Below are 14,241 nucleotides of genomic sequence, written 5' to 3'. Positions count from 1 at the left end.
ACGCTATCCCACAAGCTGTGCACTAGGTCAGGATTGTGCAGACCGCAAACTTCTGGTGGCCCGACGCTCGTCGTCGATCGTAAGGGCGAAACAGTCAAGAGATTTGGAAAACGGCAATGTGGACACCCCCAGCAGCAGCTGTGTGCCAAATCCGATATCTGGTCGAGGGCTGCAAGATTCAGTATGATGAAGTGACAATTCGGGGATAGCTCGCAAACGCTAAGCTGCCGCCTTCTTAGCTCAGTGGTAGAACACTGGTCTCGTAAACCAGGGGTCGTGAGTTCGAACCTCACAGAAGGCATTCATTTTTTTAACCTTCCTGCAAGGAGCGGAGCTATCTCGAGCAGCATCTAACACATGGCAGTACACTGAATGAAAGGGATGTTCTACAACCTATGACAAGTATTCTACTGGCCTCAGAGGTTTTCTGAATGCATAGGCACAACAGTGGTTTGTATGCATTTTGCAGTATAATGTCATGCTTGGCGATGTCATTCGTTTACGAGCCTCGCTACAGTGTGCATGCACGTTATCCATGTGAAGAGGCGCAAGCAGATGCTACCATTCTGCGAGATTCCTGCAGAAGGTATACGAATATGCGTTGATATACAGAGCACAAGGGAGCCAAATCCAAGGCCTCCGTGGCGCAATCGGCTAGCGCGTTCGGCTGTTAACCGAAAGGTTGGCGGTTCGAGCCCACCCGGGGGCGAAATCGTTTTAACCGGCACCGAGGTGAGGACATACGTCAACTTTGTTAGAGATACACAGCTAGCGTGACAATTTGGCTGTGTTTGAGTGATGCCACACAGCCTTATACACATTCAGCCAAGTGACACTGTAGGTAAAAACATGGCCCTACACAGACGTTCTACTGTTTTCCTATTTATTCGCCATGTGTGACTGCAGTAGAGCGACGCCCACTACAAAAGACGTATTCTTTACATTCAATTTCAGCGTATACGTCGCGACTGCCATATGACAGGGCCTGTCTCTCGATGTCGATTTGTATTTGGTGTCTCTTAAGTGTCGGTCTGCAGTGGGCCGCTGTTGGCCGAGAGACGTGCAGTCGCCTTACATGAAGCCCCATGGGCAACGCCAGTGCCACTGTGGACAACAGCATACTGTAGCCAGAGAGAGGAGCCGAAAGGTGCATTTCGCAGTCGAGCCACGCTATCCCACAAGCTGTGCACTAGGTCAGGATTGTGCAGACCGCAAACTTCTGGTGGCCCGACGCTCGTCGTCGATCGTAAGGGCGAAACAGTCAAGAGATTTGGAAAACGGCAATGTGGACACCCCCAGCAGCAGCTGTGTGCCAAATCCGATATCTGGTCGAGGGCTGCAAGATTCAGTATGATGAAGTGACAATTCGGGGATAGCTCGCAAACGCTAAGCTGCCGCCTTCTTAGCTCAGTGGTAGAACACTGGTCTCGTAAACCAGGGGTCGTGAGTTCGAACCTCACAGAAGGCATTCATTTTTTTAACCTTCCTGCAAGGAGCGGAGCTATCTCGAGCAGCATCTAACACATGGCAGTACACTGAATGAAAGGGATGTTCTACAACCTATGACAAGTATTCTACTGGCCTCAGAGGTTTTCTGAATGCATAGGCACAACAGTGGTTTGTATGCATTTTGCAGTATAATGTCATGCTTGGCGATGTCATTCGTTTACGAGCCTCGCTACAGTGTGCATGCACGTTATCCATGTGAAGAGGCGCAAGCAGATGCTACCATTCTGCGAGATTCCTGCAGAAGGTATACGAATATGCGTTGATATACAGAGCACAAGGGAGCCAAAGCCAAGGCCTCCGTGGCGCAATCGGCTAGCGCGTTCGGCTGTTAACCGAAAGGTTGGCGGTTCGAGCCCACCCGGGGGCGAAATCGTTTTAACCGGCACCGAGGTGAGGACATACGTCAACTTTGTTAGAGATACACAGCTAGCGTGACAATTTGGCTGTGTTTGAGTGATGCCACACAGCCTTATACACATTCAGCCAAGTGACACTGTAGGTAAAAACATGGCCCTACACAGACGTTCTACTGTTTTCCTATTTATTCGCCATGTGTGACTGCAGTAGAGCGACGCCCACTACAAAAGACGTATTCTTTACATTCAATTTCAGCGTATACGTCGCGACTGCCATATGACAGGGCCTGTCTCTCGATGTCGATTTGTATTTGGTGTCTCTTAAGTGTCGGTCTGCAGTGGGCCGCTGTTGGCCGAGAGACGTGCAGTCGCCTTACATGAAGCCCCATGGGCAACGCCAGTGCCACTGTGGACAACAGCATACTGTAGCCAGAGAGAGGAGCCGAAAGGTGCATTTCGCAGTCGAGCCACGCTATCCCACAAGCTGTGCACTAGGTCAGGATTGTGCAGACCGCAAACTTCTGGTGGCCCGACGCTCGTCGTCGATCGTAAGGGCGAAACAGTCAAGAGATTTGGAAAACGGCAATGTGGACACCCCCAGCAGCAGCTGTGTGCCAAATCCGATATCTGGTCGAGGGCTGCAAGATTCAGTATGATGAAGTGACAATTCGGGGATAGCTCGCAAACGCTAAGCTGCCGCCTTCTTAGCTCAGTGGTAGAACACTGGTCTCGTAAACCAGGGGTCGTGAGTTCGAACCTCACAGAAGGCATTCATTTTTTTAACCTTCCTGCAAGGAGCGGAGCTATCTCGAGCAGCATCTAACACATGGCAGTACACTGAATGAAAGGGATGTTCTACAACCTATGACAAGTATTCTACTGGCCTCAGAGGTTTTCTGAATGCATAGGCACAACAGTGGTTTGTATGCATTTTGCAGTATAATGTCATGCTTGGCGATGTCATTCGTTTACGAGCCTCGCTACAGTGTGCATGCACGTTATCCATGTGAAGAGGCGCAAGCAGATGCTACCATTCTGCGAGATTCCTGCAGAAGGTATACGAATATGCGTTGATATACAGAGCACAAGGGAGCCAAAGCCAAGGCCTCCGTGGCGCAATCGGCTAGCGCGTTCGGCTGTTAACCGAAAGGTTGGCGGTTCGAGCCCACCCGGGGGCGAAATCGTTTTAACCGGCACCGAGGTGAGGACATACGTCAACTTTGTTAGAGATACACAGCTAGCGTGACAATTTGGCTGTGTTTGAGTGATGCCACACAGCCTTATACACATTCAGCCAAGTGACACTGTAGGTAAAAACATGGCCCTACACAGACGTTCTACTGTTTTCCTATTTATTCGCCATGTGTGACTGCAGTAGAGCGACGCCCACTACAAAAGACGTATTCTTTACATTCAATTTCAGCGTATACGTCGCGACTGCCATATGACAGGGCCTGTCTCTCGATGTCGATTTGTATTTGGTGTCTCTTAAGTGTCGGTCTGCAGTGGGCCGCTGTTGGCCGAGAGACGTGCAGTCGCCTTACATGAAGCCCCATGGGCAACGCCAGTGCCACTGTGGACAACAGCATACTGTAGCCAGAGAGAGGAGCCGAAAGGTGCATTTCGCAGTCGAGCCACGCTATCCCACAAGCTGTGCACTAGGTCAGGATTGTGCAGACCGCAAACTTCTGGTGGCCCGACGCTCGTCGTCGATCGTAAGGGCGAAACAGTCAAGAGATTTGGAAAACGGCAATGTGGACATCCCCAGCAGCAGCTGTGTGCCAAATCCGATATCTGGTCGAGGGCTGCAAGATTCAGTATGATGAAGTGACAATTCGGGGATAGCTCGCAAACGCTAAGCTGCCGCCTTCTTAGCTCAGTGGTAGAGCACTGGTCTCGTAAACCAGGGGTCGTGAGTTCGAACCTCACAGAAGGCATTCATTTTTTTAACCTTCCTGCAAGGAGCGGAGCTATCTCGAGCAGCATCTAACACATGGCAGTACACTGAATGAAAGGGATGTTCTACAACCTATGACAAGTATTCTACTGGCCTCAGAGGTTTTCTGAATGCATAGGCACAACAGTGGTTTGTATGCATTTTGCAGTATAATGTCATGCTTGGCGATGTCATTCGTTTACGAGCCTCGCTACAGTGTGCATGCACGTTATCCATGTGAAGAGGCGCAAGCAGATGCTACCATTCTGCGAGATTCCTGCAGAAGGTATACGAATTGCGTTGATATACAGAGCACAAGGGAGCCAAAGTCAAGGCCTCCGTGGCGCAATCGGCTAGCGCGTTCGGCTGTTAACCGAAAGGTTGGTGGTTCGAGCCCACCCGGGGGCGAAATCGTTTTAACCGGCACCGAGGTGAGGACATACGTCAACTTTGTTAGAGATACACAGCTAGCGTGACAATTTGGCTGTGTTTGAGTGATGCCACACAGCCTTATACACATTCAGCCAAGTGACACTGTAGGTAAAAACATGGCCCTACACAGACGTTCTACTGTTTTCCTATTTATTCGCCATGTGTGACTGCAGTAGAGCGACGCCCACTACAAAAGACGTATTCTTTACATTCAATTTCAGCGTATACGTCGCGACTGCCATATGACAGGGCCTGTCTCTCGATGTCGATTTGTATTTGGTGTCTCTTAGGTGTCGGTCTGCAGTGGGCCGCTGTTGGCCGAGAGACGTGCAGTCGCCTTACATGAAGCCCCATGGGCAACGCCAGTGCCACTGTGGACAACAGCATACTGTAGCCAGAGAGAGGAGCCGAAAGGTGCATTTCGCAGTCGAGCCACGCTATCCCACAAGCTGTGCACTAGGTCAGGATTGTGCAGACCGCAAACTTCTGGTGGCCCGACGCTCGTCGTCGATCGTAAGGGCGAAACAGTCAAGAGATTTGGAAAACGGCAATGTGGACACCCCCAGCAGCAGCTGTGTGCCAAATCCGATATCTGGTCGAGGGCTGCAAGATTCAGTATGATGAAGTGACAATTCGGGGATAGCTCGCAAACGCTAAGCTGCCGCCTTCTTAGCTCAGTGGTAGAACACTGGTCTCGTAAACCAGGGGTCGTGAGTTCGAACCTCACAGAAGGCATTCATTTTTTTAACCTTCCTGCAAGGAGCGGAGCTATCTCGAGCAGCATCTAACACATGGCAGTACACTGAATGAAAGGGATGTTCTACAACCTATGACAAGTATTCTACTGGCCTCAGAGGTTTTCTGAATGCATAGGCACAACAGTGGTTTGTATGCATTTTGCAGTATAATGTCATGCTTGGCGATGTCATTCGTTTACGAGCCTCGCTACAGTGTGCATGCACGTTATCCATGTGAAGAGGCGCAAGCAGATGCTACCATTCTGCGAGATTCCTGCAGAAGGTATACGAATTGCGTTGATATACAGAGCACAAGGGAGCCAAAGCCAAGGCCTCCGTGGCGCAATCGGCTAGCGCGTTCGGCTGTTAACCGAAAGGTTGGCGGTTCGAGCCCACCCGGGGGCGAAATCGTTTTAACCGGCACCGAGGTGAGGACATACGTCAACTTTGTTAGAGATACACAGCTAGCGTGACAATTTGGCTGTGTTTGAGTGATGCCACACAGCCTTATACACATTCAGCCAAGTGACACTGTAGGTAAAAACATGGCCCTACACAGACGTTCTACTGTTTTCCTATTTATTCGCCATGTGTGACTGCAGTAGAGCGACGCCCACTACAAAAGACGTATTCTTTACATTCAATTTCAGCGTATACGTCGCGACTGCCATATGACAGGGCCTGTCTCTCGATGTCGATTTGTATTTGGTGTCTCTTAAGTGTCGGTCTGCAGTGGGCCGCTGTTGGCCGAGAGACGTGCAGTCGCCTTACATGAAGCCCCATGGGCAACGCCAGTGCCACTGTGGACAACAGCATACTGTAGCCAGAGAGAGGAGCCGAAAGGTGCATTTCGCAGTCGAGCCACGCTATCCCACAAGCTGTGCACTAGGTCAGGATTGTGCAGACCGCAAACTTCTGGTGGCCCGACGCTCGTCGTCGATCGTAAGGGCGAAACAGTCAAGAGATTTGGAAAACGGCAATGTGGACACCCCCAGCAGCAGCTGTGTGCCAAATCCGATATCTGGTCGAGGGCTGCAAGATTCAGTATGATGAAGTGACAATTCGGGGATAGCTCGCAAACGCTAAGCTGCCGCCTTCTTAGCTCAGTGGTAGAGCACTGGTCTCGTAAACCAGGGGTCGTGAGTTCGAACCTCACAGAAGGCATTCATTTTTTTAACCTTCCTGCAAGGAGCGGAGCTATCTCGAGCAGCATCTAACACATGGCAGTACACTGAATGAAAGGGATGTTCTACAACCTATGACAAGTATTCTACTGGCCTCAGAGGTTTTCTGAATGCATAGGCACAACAGTGGTTTGTATGCATTTTGCAGTATAATGTCATGCTTGGCAATGTCATTCGTTTACGAGCCTCGCTACAGTGTGCATGCACGTTATCCATGTGAAGAGGCGCAAGCAGATGCTACCATTCTGCGAGATTCCTGCAGAAGGTATACGAATTGCGTTGATATACAGAGCACAAGGGAGCCAAAGTCAAGGCCTCCGTGGCGCAATCGGCTAGCGCGTTCGGCTGTTAACCGAAAGGTTGGTGGTTCGAGCCCACCCGGGGGCGAAATCGTTTTAACCGGCACCGAGGTGAGGACATACGTCAACTTTGTTAGAGATACACAGCTAGCGTGACAATTTGGCTGTGTTTGAGTGATGCCACACAGCCTTATACACATTCAGCCAAGTGACACTGTAGGTAAAAACATGGCCCTACACAGACGTTCTACTGTTTTCCTATTTATTCGCCATGTGTGACTGCAGTAGAGCGACGCCCACTACAAAAGACGTATTCTTTACATTCAATTTCAGCGTATACGTCGCGACTGCCATATGACAGGGCCTGTCTCTCGATGTCGATTTGTATTTGGTGTCTCTTAGGTGTCGGTCTGCAGTGGGCCGCTGTTGGCCGAGAGACGTGCAGTCGCCTTACATGAAGCCCCATGGGCAACGCCAGTGCCACTGTGGACAACAGCATACTGTAGCCAGAGAGAGGAGCCGAAAGGTGCATTTCGCAGTCGAGCCACGCTATCCCACAAGCTGTGCACTAGGTCAGGATTGTGCAGACCGCAAACTTCTGGTGGCCCGACGCTCGTCGTCGATCGTAAGGGCGAAACAGTCAAGAGATTTGGAAAACGGCAATGTGGACACCCCCAGCAGCAGCTGTGTGCCAAATCCGATATCTGGTCGAGGGCTGCAAGATTCAGTATGATGAAGTGACAATTCGGGGATAGCTCGCAAACGCTAAGCTGCCGCCTTCTTAGCTCAGTGGTAGAGCACTGGTCTCGTAAACCAGGGGTCGTGAGTTCGAACCTCTCAGAAGGCATTCATTTTTTTAACCTTCCTGCAAGGAGCGGAGCTATCTCGAGCAGCATCTAACACATGGCAGTACACTGAATGAAAGGGATGTTCTACAACCTATGACAAGTATTCTACTGGCCTCAGAGGTTTTCTGAATGCATAGGCACAACAGTGGTTTGTATGCATTTTGCAGTATAATGTCATGCTTGGCGATGTCATTCGTTTACGAGCCTCGCTACAGTGTGCATGCACGTTATCCATGTGAAGAGGCGCAAGCAGATGCTACCATTCTGCGAGATTCCTGCAGAAGGTATACGAATTGCGTTGATATACAGAGCACAAGGGAGCCAAAGTCAAGGCCTCCGTGGCGCAATCGGCTAGCGCGTTCGGCTGTTAACCGAAAGGTTGGTGGTTCGAGCCCACCCGGGGGCGAAATCGTTTTAACCGGCACCGAGGTGAGGACATACGTCAACTTTGTTAGAGATACACAGCTAGCGTGACAATTTGGCTGTGTTTGAGTGATGCCACACAGCCTTATACACATTCAGCCAAGTGACACTGTAGGTAAAAACATGGCCCTACACAGACGTTCTACTGTTTTCCTATTTATTCGCCATGTGTGACTGCAGTAGAGCGACGCCCACTACAAAAGACGTATTCTTTACATTCAATTTCAGCGTATACGTCGCGACTGCCATATGACAGGGCCTGTCTCTCGATGTCGATTTGTATTTGGTGTCTCTTAAGTGTCGGTCTGCAGTGGGCCGCTGTTGGCCGAGAGACGTGCAGTCGCCTTACATGAAGCCCCATGGGCAACAGCATACTGTAGCCAGAGAGAGGAGCCGAAAGGTGCATTTCGCAGTCGAGCCACGCTATCCCACAAGCTGTGCACTAGGTCAGGATTGTGCAGACCGCAAACTTCTGGTGGCCCGACGCTCGTCGTCGATCGTAAGGGCGAAACAGTCAAGAGATTTGGAAAACGGCAATGTGGACACCCCCAGCAGCAGCTGTGTGCCAAATCCGATATCTGGTCGAGGGCTGCAAGATTCAGTATGATGAAGTGACAATTCGGGGATAGCTCGCAAACGCTAAGCTGCCGCCTTCTTAGCTCAGTGGTAGAACACTGGTCTCGTAAACCAGGGGTCGTGAGTTCGAACCTCACAGAAGGCATTCATTTTTTTAACCTTCCTGCAAGGAGCGGAGCTATCTCGAGCAGCATCTAACACATGGCAGTACACTGAATGAAAGGGATGTTCTACAACCTATGACAAGTATTCTACTGGCCTCAGAGGTTTTCTGAATGCATAGGCACAACAGTGGTTTGTATGCATTTTGCAGTATAATGTCATGCTTGGCGATGTCATTCGTTTACGAGCCTCGCTACAGTGTGCATGCACGTCATCCATGTGAAGAGGCGCAAGCAGATGCTACCATTCTGCGAGATTCCTGCAGAAGGTATACGAATTGCGTTGATATACAGAGCACAAGGGAGCCAAAGTCAAGGCCTCCGTGGCGCAATCGGCTAGCGCGTTCGGCTGTTAACCGAAAGGTTGGTGGTTCGAGCCCACCCGGGGGCGAAATCGTTTTAACCGGCACCGAGGTGAGGACATACGTCAACTTTGTTAGAGATACACAGCTAGCGTGACAATTTGGCTGTGTTTGAGTGATGCCACACAGCCTTATACACATTCAGCCAAGTGACACTGTAGGTAAAAACATGGCCCTACACAGACGTTCTACTGTTTTCCTATTTATTCGCCATGTGTGACTGCAGTAGAGCGACGCCCACTACAAAAGACGTATTCTTTACATTCAATTTCAGCGTATACGTCGCGACTGCCATATGACAGGGCCTGTCTCTCGATGTCGATTTGTATTTGGTGTCTCTTAAGTGTCGGTCTGCAGTGGGCCGCTGTTGGCCGAGAGACGTGCAGTCGCCTTACATGAAGCCCCATGGGCAACGCCAGTGCCACTGTGGACAACAGCATACTGTAGCCAGAGAGAGGAGCCGAAAGGTGCATTTCGCAGTCGAGCCACGCTATCCCACAAGCTGTGCACTAGGTCAGGATTGTGCAGACCGCAAACTTCTGGTGGCCCGACGCTCGTCGTCGATCGTAAGGGCGAAACAGTCAAGAGATTTGGAAAACGGCAATGTGGACACCCCCAGCAGCAGCTGTGTGCCAAATCCGATATCTGGTCGAGGGCTGCAAGATTCAGTATGATGAAGTGACAATTCGGGGATAGCTCGCAAACGCTAAGCTGCCGCCTTCTTAGCTCAGTGGTAGAACACTGGTCTCGTAAACCAGGGGTCGTGAGTTCGAACCTCACAGAAGGCATTCATTTTTTTAACCTTCCTGCAAGGAGCGGAGCTATCTCGAGCAGCATCTAACACATGGCAGTACACTGAATGAAAGGGATGTTCTACAACCTATGACAAGTATTCTACTGGCCTCAGAGGTTTTCTGAATGCATAGGCACAACAGTGGTTTGTATGCATTTTGCAGTATAATGTCATGCTTGGCGATGTCATTCGTTTACGAGCCTCGCTACAGTGTGCATGCACGTTATCCATGTGAAGAGGCGCAAGCAGATGCTACCATTCTGCGAGATTCCTGCAGAAGGTATACGAATTGCGTTGATATACAGAGCACAAGGGAGCCAAAGTCAAGGCCTCCGTGGCGCAATCGGCTAGCGCGTTCGGCTGTTAACCGAAAGGTTGGTGGTTCGAGCCCACCCGGGGGCGAAATCGTTTTAACCGGCACCGAGGTGAGGACATACGTCAACTTTGTTAGAGATACACAGCTAGCGTGACAATTTGGCTGTGTTTGAGTGATGCCACACAGCCTTATACACATTCAGCCAAGTGACACTGTAGGTAAAAACATGGCCCTACACAGACGTTCTACTGTTTTCCTATTTATTCGCCATGTGTGACTGCAGTAGAGCGACGCCCACTACAAAAGACGTATTCTTTACATTCAATTTCAGCGTATACGTCGCGACTGCCATATGACAGGGCCTGTCTCTCGATGTCGATTTGTATTTGGTGTCTCTTAGGTGTCGGTCTGCAGTGGGCCGCTGTTGGCCGAGAGACGTGCAGTCGCCTTACATGAAGCCCCATGGGCAACGCCAGTGCCACTGTGGACAACAGCATACTGTAGCCAGAGAGAGGAGCCGAAAGGTGCATTTCGCAGTCGAGCCACGCTATCCCACAAGCTGTGCACTAGGTCAGGATTGTGCAGACCGCAAACTTCTGGTGGCCCGACGCTCGTCGTCGATCGTAAGGGCGAAACAGTCAAGAGATTTGGAAAACGGCAATGTGGACACCCCCAGCAGCAGCTGTGTGCCAAATCCGATATCTGGTCGAGGGCTGCAAGATTCAGTATGATGAAGTGACAATTCGGGGATAGCTCGCAAACGCTAAGCTGCCGCCTTCTTAGCTCAGTGGTAGAACACTGGTCTCGTAAACCAGGGGTCGTGAGTTCGAACCTCACAGAAGGCATTCATTTTTTTAACCTTCCTGCAAGGAGCGGAGCTATCTCGAGCAGCATCTAACACATGGCAGTACACTGAATGAAAGGGATGTTCTACAACCTATGACAAGTATTCTACTGGCCTCAGAGGTTTTCTGAATGCATAGGCACAACAGTGGTTTGTATGCATTTTGCAGTATAATGTCATGCTTGGCGATGTCATTCGTTTACGAGCCTCGCTACAGTGTGCATGCACGTTATCCATGTGAAGAGGCGCAAGCAGATGCTACCATTCTGCGAGATTCCTGCAGAAGGTATACGAATTGCGTTGATATACAGAGCACAAGGGAGCCAAAGCCAAGGCCTCCGTGGCGCAATCGGCTAGCGCGTTCGGCTGTTAACCGAAAGGTTGGCGGTTCGAGCCCACCCGGGGGCGAAATCGTTTTAACCGGCACCGAGGTGAGGACATACGTCAACTTTGTTAGAGATACACAGCTAGCGTGACAATTTGGCTGTGTTTGAGTGATGCCACACAGCCTTATACACATTCAGCCAAGTGACATTGTAGGTAAAAACATGGCCCTACACAGACGTTCTACTGTTTTCCTATTTATTCGCCATGTGTGACTGCAGTAGAGCGACGCCCACTACAAAAGACGTATTCTTTACATTCAATTTCAGCGTATACGTCGCGACTGCCATATGACAGGGCCTGTCTCTCGATGTCGATTTGTATTTGGTGTCTCTTAAGTGTCGGTCTGCAGTGGGCCGCTGTTGGCCGAGAGACGTGCAGTCGCCTTACATGAAGCCCCATGGGCAACGCCAGTGCCACTGTGGACAACAGCATACTGTAGCCAGAGAGAGGAGCCGAAAGGTGCATTTCGCAGTCGAGCCACGCTATCCCACAAGCTGTGCACTAGGTCAGGATTGTGCAGACCGCAAACTTCTGGTGGCCCGACGCTCGTCGTCGATCGTAAGGGCGAAACAGTCAAGAGATTTGGAAAACGGCAATGTGGACACCCCCAGCAGCAGCTGTGTGCCAAATCCGATATCTGGTCGAGGGCTGCAAGATTCAGTATGATGAAGTGACAATTCGGGGATAGCTCGCAAACGCTAAGCTGCCGCCTTCTTAGCTCAGTGGTAGAGCACTGGTCTCGTAAACCAGGGGTCGTGAGTTCGAACCTCACAGAAGGCATTCATTTTTTTAACCTTCCTGCAAGGAGCGGAGCTATCTCGAGCAGCATCTAACACATGGCAGTACACTGAATGAAAGGGATGTTCTACAACCTATGACAAGTATTCTACTGGCCTCAGAGGTTTTCTGAATGCATAGGCACAACAGTGGTTTGTATGCATTTTGCAGTATAATGTCATGCTTGGCGATGTCATTCGTTTACGAGCCTCGCTACAGTGTGCATGCACGTTATCCATGTGAAGAGGCGCAAGCAGATGCTACCATTCTGCGAGATTCCTGCAGAAGGTATACGAATTGCGTTGATATACAGAGCACAAGGGAGCCAAAGCCAAGGCCTCCGTGGCGCAATCGGCTAGCGCGTTCGGCTGTTAACCGAAAGGTTGGCGGTTCGAGCCCACCCGGGGGCGAAATCGTTTTAACCGGCACCGAGGTGAGGACATACGTCAACTTTGTTAGAGATACACAGCTAGCGTGACAATTTGGCTGTGTTTGAGTGATGCCACACAGCCTTATACACATTCAGCCAAGTGACACTGTAGGTAAAAACATGGCCCTACACAGACGTTCTACTGTTTTCCTATTTATTCGCCATGTGTGACTGCAGTAGAGCGACGCCCACTACAAAAGACGTATTCTTTACATTCAATTTCAGCGTATACGTCGCGACTGCCATATGACAGGGCCTGTCTCTCGATGTCGATTTGTATTTGGTGTCTCTTAAGTGTCGGTCTGCAGTGGGCCGCTGTTGGCCGAGAGACGTGCAGTCGCCTTACATGAAGCCCCATGGGCAACGCCAGTGCCACTGTGGACAACAGCATACTGTAGCCAGAGAGAGGAGCCGAAAGGTGCATTTCGCAGTCGAGCCACGCTATCCCACAAGCTGTGCACTAGGTCAGGATTGTGCAGACCGCAAACTTCTGGTGGCCCGACGCTCGTCGTCGATCGTAAGGGCGAAACAGTCAAGAGATTTGGAAAACGGCAATGTGGACACCCCCAGCAGCAGCTGTGTGCCAAATCCGATATCTGGTCGAGGGCTGCAAGATTCACTATGATGAGGTACTTTTAAATGAACCTTCACTAGGTCCACTCAGGAATGAAAAGTACAGCTGAAATTAGTCCCTCAAATTAAATGCGAACTGGAGAATAAATATTTGCACAGTATGTAATGTATTGATGAGAAGTTAGCTTATTTTATTAAGAGTGTTTGGAACACCATGACCACTATACAGCTTCTGGTCACATTGTTAGATGTTCTTCATAATGTTCTTGGAGGGATGTTCGTAAGTTACCTTTTTCACTAAACACCGTCTTTGGGTGAAATCATCATTTGGTTGTCTCTATTGAAGAAATGTGGTTAACTGATGAATGCCTTGACAGAATCGCGAATGTCCAGTCTAGTTTTTGCCAGAATCTTGAGAGCTTGAAATGATTTCCTTATTTTCAATCTAAAGTCAGGAATTGTAATCGATGTGGTAATCCACGTCATTTGATGTGAGATTGCACGGTCAAGAGAGGTTTGCGTCCAAGCAGCTGATGCCAGAAGAGTATGGGCAAGGAGTAATGCCCCTAAAGTGCCTAGATAGTGCGCCCATATTTCATCAGCAGTGTGTGGAAGGCATCCGTTTGTGCTATTCTTGACTCTGGTAGTACCTTTTCCTTATTTATCAGTGGTATCTCGAGTGCCATACCATTTGCAAGTTGCCCTCCTTGCATGCTTCTGGTCAGGTGCGACTTCGTGTCAATGGCAAACGTTGCCTCTGATAGGTGAAGTGTGGGGTAAACTTAGTATCCTGGGGTTTTCATGGCCATTCAATCTGTTAGTAGCTGTTGGTCTCACTGTTAATTTACTTTAGGTGTGAAATTTTATATTTCATACTGGACTTGTTTTTGATAATGGGTGTAACATGTTTCATTTCAAGTTTTGTCCTAGTGTATGTATTGCTCTCTGCTCTTGTCAAGTGTGTTACCTTGCTAATGTGGTACGTGTGCATGGTCATCGTTTTGATATTGCTCACTTGGACAGTGGCTAAGGTAGGAGGTTGTTGTACATCCCTCAGTGTTTCCATGACAGTCTAACTGATACACTTGGTGTTATCAGTAGAACTGTGTATAAGCTCCATTTGAAGGATGATGTACCTGTTAGAGAAGTTCCTTATCGATTATTCCATACCATGATGAAAACTCTTAGGAAAATAATCAATGGTATGATTCATGAAGGGATTATTGGGGTGTCTACCTCCCTTTATGCCTCCCCTGTCTCTTTCGCTCCCAAGAGGCAGGAGGGCATTCATTGAACAG

At 49.7% G+C, this 14,241-nt stretch overlaps 22 non-coding genes across 22 annotated transcripts; all 22 read left to right on the top strand.

Moving 5' to 3' along the window:
* The first annotated feature begins 229 nt into the window (after positions 1–229).
* Positions 230–301, top strand: Trnat-cgu (transfer RNA threonine (anticodon CGU)). The gene has a single exon. It is a non-coding gene; the product is annotated as a tRNA-Thr (tRNA).
* Positions 302–635: 334 nt separating this feature from the next.
* Positions 636–709, top strand: Trnan-guu (transfer RNA asparagine (anticodon GUU)). Its single transcript has one exon. It is a non-coding gene; the product is annotated as a tRNA-Asn (tRNA).
* Positions 710–1,396: 687 nt separating this feature from the next.
* Positions 1,397–1,468, top strand: Trnat-cgu (transfer RNA threonine (anticodon CGU)). The gene has a single exon. It is a non-coding gene; the product is annotated as a tRNA-Thr (tRNA).
* A 334-nt stretch (positions 1,469–1,802) lies between these two features.
* On the top strand, positions 1,803–1,876 carry Trnan-guu (transfer RNA asparagine (anticodon GUU)). The gene has a single exon. It is a non-coding gene; the product is annotated as a tRNA-Asn (tRNA).
* A 687-nt stretch (positions 1,877–2,563) lies between these two features.
* Positions 2,564–2,635, top strand: Trnat-cgu (transfer RNA threonine (anticodon CGU)). Its single transcript has one exon. It is a non-coding gene; the product is annotated as a tRNA-Thr (tRNA).
* A 334-nt stretch (positions 2,636–2,969) lies between these two features.
* Trnan-guu (transfer RNA asparagine (anticodon GUU)) lies at positions 2,970–3,043 on the top strand. The gene has a single exon. It is a non-coding gene; the product is annotated as a tRNA-Asn (tRNA).
* A 687-nt stretch (positions 3,044–3,730) lies between these two features.
* On the top strand, positions 3,731–3,802 carry Trnat-cgu (transfer RNA threonine (anticodon CGU)). The gene has a single exon. It is a non-coding gene; the product is annotated as a tRNA-Thr (tRNA).
* A 333-nt stretch (positions 3,803–4,135) lies between these two features.
* Trnan-guu (transfer RNA asparagine (anticodon GUU)) lies at positions 4,136–4,209 on the top strand. The gene has a single exon. It is a non-coding gene; the product is annotated as a tRNA-Asn (tRNA).
* Positions 4,210–4,896: 687 nt separating this feature from the next.
* On the top strand, positions 4,897–4,968 carry Trnat-cgu (transfer RNA threonine (anticodon CGU)). Its single transcript has one exon. It is a non-coding gene; the product is annotated as a tRNA-Thr (tRNA).
* Positions 4,969–5,301: 333 nt separating this feature from the next.
* Trnan-guu (transfer RNA asparagine (anticodon GUU)) lies at positions 5,302–5,375 on the top strand. The gene has a single exon. It is a non-coding gene; the product is annotated as a tRNA-Asn (tRNA).
* Positions 5,376–6,062: 687 nt separating this feature from the next.
* Trnat-cgu (transfer RNA threonine (anticodon CGU)) lies at positions 6,063–6,134 on the top strand. Its single transcript has one exon. It is a non-coding gene; the product is annotated as a tRNA-Thr (tRNA).
* Positions 6,135–6,467: 333 nt separating this feature from the next.
* Trnan-guu (transfer RNA asparagine (anticodon GUU)) lies at positions 6,468–6,541 on the top strand. The gene has a single exon. It is a non-coding gene; the product is annotated as a tRNA-Asn (tRNA).
* A 687-nt stretch (positions 6,542–7,228) lies between these two features.
* Trnat-cgu (transfer RNA threonine (anticodon CGU)) lies at positions 7,229–7,300 on the top strand. Its single transcript has one exon. It is a non-coding gene; the product is annotated as a tRNA-Thr (tRNA).
* Positions 7,301–7,633: 333 nt separating this feature from the next.
* Trnan-guu (transfer RNA asparagine (anticodon GUU)) lies at positions 7,634–7,707 on the top strand. The gene has a single exon. It is a non-coding gene; the product is annotated as a tRNA-Asn (tRNA).
* Positions 7,708–8,373: 666 nt separating this feature from the next.
* Positions 8,374–8,445, top strand: Trnat-cgu (transfer RNA threonine (anticodon CGU)). The gene has a single exon. It is a non-coding gene; the product is annotated as a tRNA-Thr (tRNA).
* A 333-nt stretch (positions 8,446–8,778) lies between these two features.
* On the top strand, positions 8,779–8,852 carry Trnan-guu (transfer RNA asparagine (anticodon GUU)). Its single transcript has one exon. It is a non-coding gene; the product is annotated as a tRNA-Asn (tRNA).
* Positions 8,853–9,539: 687 nt separating this feature from the next.
* On the top strand, positions 9,540–9,611 carry Trnat-cgu (transfer RNA threonine (anticodon CGU)). The gene has a single exon. It is a non-coding gene; the product is annotated as a tRNA-Thr (tRNA).
* A 333-nt stretch (positions 9,612–9,944) lies between these two features.
* Positions 9,945–10,018, top strand: Trnan-guu (transfer RNA asparagine (anticodon GUU)). Its single transcript has one exon. It is a non-coding gene; the product is annotated as a tRNA-Asn (tRNA).
* Positions 10,019–10,705: 687 nt separating this feature from the next.
* On the top strand, positions 10,706–10,777 carry Trnat-cgu (transfer RNA threonine (anticodon CGU)). The gene has a single exon. It is a non-coding gene; the product is annotated as a tRNA-Thr (tRNA).
* Positions 10,778–11,110: 333 nt separating this feature from the next.
* On the top strand, positions 11,111–11,184 carry Trnan-guu (transfer RNA asparagine (anticodon GUU)). The gene has a single exon. It is a non-coding gene; the product is annotated as a tRNA-Asn (tRNA).
* Positions 11,185–11,871: 687 nt separating this feature from the next.
* Trnat-cgu (transfer RNA threonine (anticodon CGU)) lies at positions 11,872–11,943 on the top strand. The gene has a single exon. It is a non-coding gene; the product is annotated as a tRNA-Thr (tRNA).
* Positions 11,944–12,276: 333 nt separating this feature from the next.
* On the top strand, positions 12,277–12,350 carry Trnan-guu (transfer RNA asparagine (anticodon GUU)). The gene has a single exon. It is a non-coding gene; the product is annotated as a tRNA-Asn (tRNA).
* Positions 12,351–14,241: the final 1,891 nt, after the last annotated feature.

Source organism: Schistocerca nitens, chromosome 6 (genome assembly GCF_023898315.1).
Source record: "Schistocerca nitens isolate TAMUIC-IGC-003100 chromosome 6, iqSchNite1.1, whole genome shotgun sequence".
Classification (NCBI taxonomy): domain Eukaryota; kingdom Metazoa; phylum Arthropoda; class Insecta; order Orthoptera; family Acrididae; genus Schistocerca; species Schistocerca nitens.
The sequence above is the reverse complement of the archived record's forward strand: the minus strand, read 5'-3'. Positions and strand labels throughout refer to the sequence as shown.